The sequence below is a fragment of the Zingiber officinale genome, chromosome 7A (assembly GCF_018446385.1).
Source record: "Zingiber officinale cultivar Zhangliang chromosome 7A, Zo_v1.1, whole genome shotgun sequence".
In the NCBI taxonomy this organism is placed as follows: Eukaryota; Viridiplantae; Streptophyta; class Magnoliopsida; order Zingiberales; family Zingiberaceae; genus Zingiber; species Zingiber officinale.
The window spans coordinates 77,848,300-77,856,793 of NC_055998.1; the positions used below are offsets into that span (position 1 = coordinate 77,848,300).

The window sequence follows — 8,494 nt, forward strand, 5'->3', positions numbered from 1 at the left end:
TTTCGGTTTCTTTGTAAGATTTCTTGAATGTAAATGGTTCACCAATTCTTTTCCCTCAATTGTCAAACACTTGTAGAAAGTTGCCGGTTCTCTCTTGCAATAGATAACCGGCTAAGGACTGAGAAATGTATCTAAATATGATCAATTAGATGTGAACCTACGTTGTCCTTACACAGAAGCACACCTATTACTATGCCTTCCTCGGATATCAACATAGAAGCCCACAACTTATTAATCTATCAAGATACAAGAAACTAATCACAAAATCCATCCTACTCTCTTGAATATTCCTATTTCCTCTTCAAGATTATCTCTCAAACGTCCTTACACGGGCTTGCACCTGTCACGTGGATCCCTCGGATGATCGAGTGAGAGTTTATCTTTACAAAGTCCACAAGAAATCCAAACAATCAATCAAGAATGAGAATTAAGCACAAATCACCATTAATCATCCAAGATCTAATTGATACAAGCAAGACAATGTCATTGAAACAAGAAAATGACAAATCCATAAGAAATTACATCAATCCATCATACAAATACTCCCTTAATCCTAGAATACAAGATCTACTCCATGAATCGAGGAAGAAAACCCGAAGAAATAAAGATTACAAGCATTTCTTAAATCCTCAATCCAAGAAACTAAGAAGAGGGGGAAAGAGAAAACTTATCTATGAAGAAGCCTCGTCTTCGGATCCAATCCTCGCTCCGGAGTCGAAATCGTCAAGATCTCCCTTAGAATCGCCCAGAAATCCTCCCATGAATGGGAGGAAACCACCAAATCTTGCCTTCTCCCAAAAGGGGGAGAGATCCCCTTTCAATTCATGAAGGAAGGTATAAATAGAGGAGGAAATCGGGCGTCACACGGCCCCACGACACGGCCGTGTGAGATCCACACGGCCATGTCCAGTTCCTTCTCTGCCAATGTTGCACGGCCGTGTGGTGCACACGGCCAAGGCCCTCCTGCTCTCTGGAAATGCTACACGGCCGTGTGGTGCACACGGCCGCCACCTGCTTGGTCTCTGGAAAATCCACACAGTCGTGTGGTGCACATGGCCACCATCTGCTTGGCCTCCGGAAACTCCACACGGCCATGTAGATCTACACGGCCATGTAGGGCTTTTGCTCTGATTTCTTCAAATCAAGACACGGCCGTGTGGGATTCACACGGCCATGTCCTCTTCCCTTCCTGTTAGGACCACACGGCCATGTATGGTACACGGCCCGATGCTCTTTCTCCCTTCAATTACTTCCAAGCTTGATCAAGGACACTTAATCTTCACCAATTTCGACTCCTGTGTACAGAAAATGCACAAAAAGTAGATCTCCGAACCAAAAGAGTAAATATGCTAAAAGGAAAGCTGGAAGTATAAAAATGCATAGATCAAGCATGCTCAAAGTATGTAAATGTGTGTAAAAACATGCATAAAAGAGTATATAATCTACGCACATCACACCCCTAGACTTAAACCTTTGCTTGTCCTAAAGTAAAATGCTACAGTCTAAATTCATATGTTCTACAACACATTCATAAAACCTAGTGCACTTTCCTAATTCTATCAAAAAGTTTCATTAACAAGCATGATCATGGAAACAAGTAAAGTATGGTTCATGCATAAGAATCTTGTGCACAGTGTAAAAGTAACTCAACACCCTTCAAGTTTCAATCCATGTCCTAGTCAAGTCGTCATCAAATTTGAATTCCTAATGTTTCCAGTGAAAGACAAGTAACCAGTGATAGGCACTTACTCACCATTCACTTGGTTCATATTTCTCAACTAACCCAAGGTCTCAAAGGTGTGCTCAATCTCAAGAGAAGCTAAGCAGTCATTTCCCCAGTAACCTAACTCGGTCTCAAAGGGGTGACTTGCTAGATTCCACTCATGACAACTATTTTTTATATCCCTTTTTTTTTTTTTTTTTTATAAGTGTTTGCATTGTGCAACACTTATTCACAAATGTACTTTTAGCACACATGTTGGGATATTTTATTTTTCCAAATGAGCTTTAATGATTTGAGCCTCATCCAGTAACCAAAATGAAAGTTGAGAAATCACCATGGAAACCAAGTACTAAGCAAACAAGATGAATCATGACTATTTCAATGACATCAACTATTCAAGCATCAAGCATAAGTGTAGTGAAGATAAAATCCTTAAGGTTGAACCAAAACTAAAACTCATCACCATAAGATTCTTAGCTTATTAATGCTTCCCAAGATAGAAAAAAGAACTACACAAAGTTTACTACTAGCATCATTCGAACATCATGAATCAAGACAATAATGTGCTAACATTTCACTTGAATCCAAGAAAGCATATAAGTGAAGTTTTGATGTTCTCAAGATGTATGCCACAAAAATCAAAACAAAATGCAAGACATAAGCAAAAACAAAAACAAACAAAGCAAATCAAATGCATCTAATGCATCCCCCCAGACTTAAATTTTTCATTGTCCCAATGAAAACTAAAAACAATGTGGAGGAGATTTTAAGAGAAGTTACCAAGTGATGAGCTCCAAATGGTTGACATTCATGTTTTTTTTTTTAAGATACTCCTCTATCCAATGTTCACAATCCTCCACAACTTTAAAATCTACAAAAATAAGATAGACAAGAAGAATTAAGTAGAGGGTATGATTTATTATCAACAAAATAAAAAGAAACTAAAAGTAAAATGAAAACAAGATTGAACTTGGGTTGTCTCCCAAGAAGCGCTTGTTTAAGGTCATCAGCTCGACCACCTCATTAGATTCATCTAAATCTTGCTCTTGGAGGGGTAAGATATTTTAGAACCCTCCTACCAAGGGCTCTTATTATGGAAGGAGCTTTCAATATTGGAGTTAAAAAGTGATGTATCGCCCTCTCCATCTTCGTCTTCTTTAAAGTTGTTTCAGGTGGTCGAAGATGGTTCAGTATGAGCTTCCCATTATTGGCATCTCGAAAACCTACACACCCAAAAGAAAAACAAACCTCCCACAAGAATGTAATATAAGAAGGAACTAGAATCATATTAGTATGAATTGAGTATGTATCAAAAAATGAATCACATCCAACAAAATCAATTATAGGTACATCTATGAAATTTTCTAAAAGATCACTAAGAACACTAACCTTGCATTGTTGAGATGTACCTGAAAGTTCTAAACAATGGGATATGACTTCTTCAGAATTATGTAGTGGCTCTAGCTCAGGTGTTGATGATATCAATGATGGTGATTCTAGAGACTCTACTAGCTCTGTATAAGTCCCTACACATTGTTCCACAACATGATCAATTCTTAAAACCTCTAAGGGTTGTCTTGACAAAGGTGGTGATCCTTGAGATGCTGCTTCCACAACACAGCTCCCTACACATTCTTCCATATCATCATCATCAACACATACATCAAAAAATAAACCAACATCTATGTCCTCAATAGGAGAATCAACAACAAGAGGATCAATAACTTCACTTGCAGTTTTAAGTTGATCTACCACATCACATTCATCACCTGAAAATTCAATGTCACTATAACACCTTATAAAATTTTGAGGTAGATCTGAAAACTTATTTACCACTACATTATCAATAAAATCCTCATCTAAAAAATCTTCATCTTCATATATATTCAAAAATCTACACTCAACCATATTAGTGTCACAGGATTTGCCGAAGTCTTTATTTTCATTGACCCCCACTAACCTTTGTGGAAAAGGAACCCTTAGTGAAGGTCCTGGGAAAGACTGAACTCCCTTTTTCCCAAATTCCCTTTGAGCTTTTGGAGGAGGTCCAACTTGCTTATCTAATGTTGATGTGATTAATCGTTGAGGGAAAGGTACTTCTGGCCTTTGGGAACAACCTAGAGAAATGGAATTGAGTTCTTGTGATCTTCTATTATTCTTCTCCTCAATTCTAAACATGTCATTCTTCAGAAGTTCTTCATGATTTTTGCCACTTCTCAACCCAACATCATCACACTTTTCATTGGATCTTGACTGTGTAGGAGGGGGATCTTCTTTAAACCATTTTGAAACAATACTATTAAGCTTTGCCCCCAAATGTTTGAACTCCTCACTCTGTGACTTGTGAATTTCAACATTTTTAGGTGGTTGAATTTCATTTTGTTTGACAGGCTCTCTTACATTTATGGCTTTCACTTCTTGAATATCTGAGGGAAATTCCATCCAACTTTTGTTCGACCATTCACGGAGGTTCAATGTCACTTGATCAATTAACGAATAAGCTTCATCTACACTTTTGTCCATAAAAGAACCTCCAGCTGATGAATCCAATAAAGTCTTGTCTGAGAATGAAATTCCCCCATAGAATATGTGCAAAATCAACCATTTTTCAAAACCATGATGAGGGCACTATCTTTGAAGACTCTTGAATCTATCCCATGCTTCAAATAATGATTCTCCATATGCCTGAGCAAAATTTGTTATGCAATTCCTCATATACACCGTTCTACTTGGAGGGAAAAAATGATTCAGAAATTGCTTCTCCAATTGTTCCCAACTTGTGATACTTTGAGGACAGAGAGAATATAGCCAAGTCCTTGCTTTATCCTTGATACTGAAAGGAAATGTCATCAATCGAACTGCATCTGCTGATACTCCTTCACATTTCACCAAATCACAAATCTCTAAAAATGTTTCAAGATACAGATAAGGACTTTCTGATACTTCTCCTCCAAATTTGTGACCTTGTATCATGAAAATTATCTTTGGGCCTAGTTGGAAACTTTCTGCTTCAATTTGAGGTTGCACAATGGGAGATAAAAATCTTGCAGAAAAGGGTGTAGAAAAATTTCTCATGGGCCTGCTTGACATGTTAGTGCTCATGGATATTCAAGAAGAAAAAGAAAATTATCAAGAATCAAAAACAAGAAATAAAATGCAATATGAAAAGCAAGAAAGCAAATACAGAATTTAAATTGCAAGAAAGAAAGTGCATAATGAAAACAAGAAAGAAAAGATAAAAGGAAAAAAAAATATCTAGAATAATTCATATGCTAAAAATTGCAAGATATGTTTACAAAAGAAAAGAAGAAAGAAACTAGATCAAAAGAGAAAGCAGAGAAAAGTTAGATTAGAGTGCTACAAATCAAGAATGCAAAGTTAGAATTAGAATTAGAATTGCAACAAAAAGAATCGTTAAGAATGTTATTCAAGAAAGGAAAAACTTTTGAAAACATAATTGTAACAATTAGTTATAACTATGCAAATCAAAAGAAAGAAAAAAAAATTATGTTTAGTCTAACTCAATTGATAATTCCTAATGTTATAGCGCAGTCCCCGGAAACGGCGCCAAAAACTTGTTACGATCCGCAAGTGTACGGAAATGTCGCAAGTAATATAAAAGATTATTGTATCCACAGGGACTGGAATAAGCACTAGAAATGTCTCAATGCGAATTAGCTAAACAACTATCCAATCGTTTCATATGCAAAGTAAGGGTAAACAAATCTAATATTAAAGATCAACAAACAAGAGTTTAGTGTTTTGGGATATGATAAAGGGAGATTCTAGGAGTTTCGGTTTCTTTGTAAGATTTCTTGAATGTAAATGGTTCACCAATTCTTTTCCCTCAATTGTCAAACACTTGTAGAAAGTTGTCGGTTCTCTCTTGCAATAGATAACCGGCTAAGGACTGAGAAATGTATCTAAATATGATCAATTAGATGCGAACCTACGTTGTCCTTACACAGAAGCACACCTATTACTATGCCTTCCTCGGATATCAACATAGAAGCCCACAACTTATTAATCTATCAAGATACAAGAAACTAATCACAAAATCCATCCTACTCTCTTGAATATTCCTATTTCCTCTTCAAGATTATCTCTCAAACGTCGTTACACGGGCTTGCACCTGTCACGTGGATCCCTCGGATGATCGAGTGAGAGTTTATCTTTACAAAGTCCACAAGAAATCCAAAACAATCAATCAAGAATGAGAATTAAGCACAAATCACCATTAATCATTCAAGATCTAATTGATACAAGCAAGACAATGTCATTGAAACAAGAAAATGGCAAATCCATAAGAAATTACATCAATCCATCATACAAATACTCCCTTAATCCTAGAATACAAGATCTACTCCATGAATCGAGGAAGAAAACCCGAAGAAATAAAGATTACAAGCATTTCTTAAATCCCCAATCCAAGAAACCAAGAAGAGGGGGAAAGAGAAAACTTATCTATGAAGAAGCCTCGTCTTCGGATCCAATCCTCGCTCCGGAGTCGAAATCGTCAAGATCTCCCTTAGAATCGCCCAGAAATCCTCCCAAGAATGGGAGGAAACCACCAAATCTTGCCTTCTCCCAAAAGGGGGAGAAATCCCCTTTCAATTCATGAAGGAAGGTTTAAATAGAGGAGGAAATCGGGTGCCACACGGCCCCACGACACGGCCGTGTGAGATCCGCACGGCCATGTCCAGTTCCTTCTCTGCCAGTGTTGCACGGCCGTGTGGTGCACACGGCCAAGGCCCTCCTGCTCTCTGGAAATGCTACACGGCCGTGTGGTGCACACGGCCGCCACCTGCTTGGTCTCTGGAAAATCCACACAGCCGTGTGGTGCACATGGCCACCATATGCTTGGCCTCCGGAAACTCCACACGACCATGTAGATCTACACGGCCATGTAGGGCTTTTGCTCTGATTTCTTCAAATCAAGACACGGCCGTGTGGGATTCACACGACCTTGTCCTCTTCCCTTCCTGTTAGGACCACACGACCATTTATGGTACACGGCCCGATGCTCTTTCTCCCTTCAATTACTTCCAAGCTTGATCAAGGACACTTAATCTTCACCAATTTCGACTCCTGTGTACAGAAAATGCACAAAAAGCATATCTCCGAACCAAAAGAGTAAATATGCTAAAAGGAAAGCTGGAAGTATAAAAATGCATAGATCAAGCATGCTCAAAGTATGTAAATGTGCGTAAAAACATGCATAAAAGAGTATATAATCTACGCACATCAGGGAGGAGGAGAGATAGATAGTGAGATGAAGGAAAGGGGATTGGCTAGAGAAAGGAAATAGGGGCATCGGGGAGAAGAAGAATAGAAACGACGTTTAAAAACTATGACACTGTAGAATGTTTATATACTTAGCGTCTAATCAACTTAACCTAAGTTAATTAATCTATCAACTCTCACTTGATAGTGTTAGAGTATATACTGAAAGTCTAGCTCTTTGTATAAACATTTATTTTGAAATAAGAATCACATTGGTCAAATGTCTATATTTATATGCTAAATGTAATTGTTCATTTAATTTATATTGAAGATAACATGGTGTGTGGTGTCACACAGAAGATTATGTTATCAATTCCTTATAAATTATAAATAGATGCTCACAACTAAGATGGAATGAGACAAACCATTGGAATGGTTGTAGTGTAATATTGGTATTAGTTTATCTTGATTGTAAAATTACACTAGTACACTCTAAGTGTATTGAGCAGGACTATTTGAGGTTGTTCTTTTTATACTGACTGTAAAAAAGAAACAGGACCTCTGTTATTATGGAAGTGCGTACTCTTAATCATGATATAATAACAAGCATGTATACTTAATATTTATTTCTTTAATTTATCAAAGGGTGCGATTTAGCTTATTAAATCAATAGGCCCGATAAGTTGGAAAATGATATTATTTATATGGTGTGTTGTTGAATATAGAATGAAATTGTGTCCTAGTAATCTAGGTTGATGATGTCCCCTTGAGGAGCTCATAAGGATTGTCATGTAAACCCTGCAGGTGGACTTAGTCCGACATGACAATAAGGTTGAGTGGTACTACTCTTGGAGCTAGATATTAATTAAGTGAGTTGTCAATAACTCATTTAATTAGTGGGCATTCAATATCTTAAACACAGGGAGACTAACACACTCATGATAAGAAGGAGCCCATATTATAATATGGGATTGGTGTGGTAGTGCAATAATAACTCTTTAGTGGTATGAGTTATTATTGATGAACTTGAGTTGGGTGTTCGGGGCGAACACGGGAAGCTCAATCTCATCGGGAGACCAAAGCCAATTCCTCCTCTCGGTCTCTGTTGTAGCCTCTTATTTATAAAGCCTTATATCTACCCAAAGCCCAGCTTCTTATCCAAGCTTAGGGGTCGGCCACAACCTTGCTTAGAGCCCAAGCAAGGGGTCGACCAAGCCAAGCTTGGAGCTCAAGCTAGGGCCAGCCAAGCCTTGCTTGGTGCCCAAGAAATGGATCGGCCATCCACACATAGAAAAGGAGTTTTATTTTTGGTAAAATCTTTCCTTTTAGAGAGATCCATAAAAAGGATTTAAAAGGATGATTTTAATTATAAAACTTTTCTTTTTTAGATCGGTCACAAAAGAAAATAAAAGGGAGTTTTTATTTTGTTAAAAACTTTCCTTTTATGATGCTTTCCACATGGTTTTAAAAGAGAGTTTTAAATTTTAAAATTTTTCCTTTTATAGCTTTCTACAAAGGATTAAAAGAGAGATTTGAAATCTTTCCTTA

At 37.4% G+C, this 8,494-nt stretch overlaps 1 non-coding gene across 1 annotated transcript; it reads left to right on the forward strand.

Moving 5' to 3' along the window:
* Positions 1 to 4,334: 4,334 nt before the first annotated feature.
* On the forward strand, positions 4,335 to 4,440 carry LOC122003119. Its single transcript, XR_006117791.1, has one exon. It is a non-coding gene; the product is annotated as a small nucleolar RNA R71 (small nucleolar RNA).
* Positions 4,441 to 8,494: the final 4,054 nt, after the last annotated feature.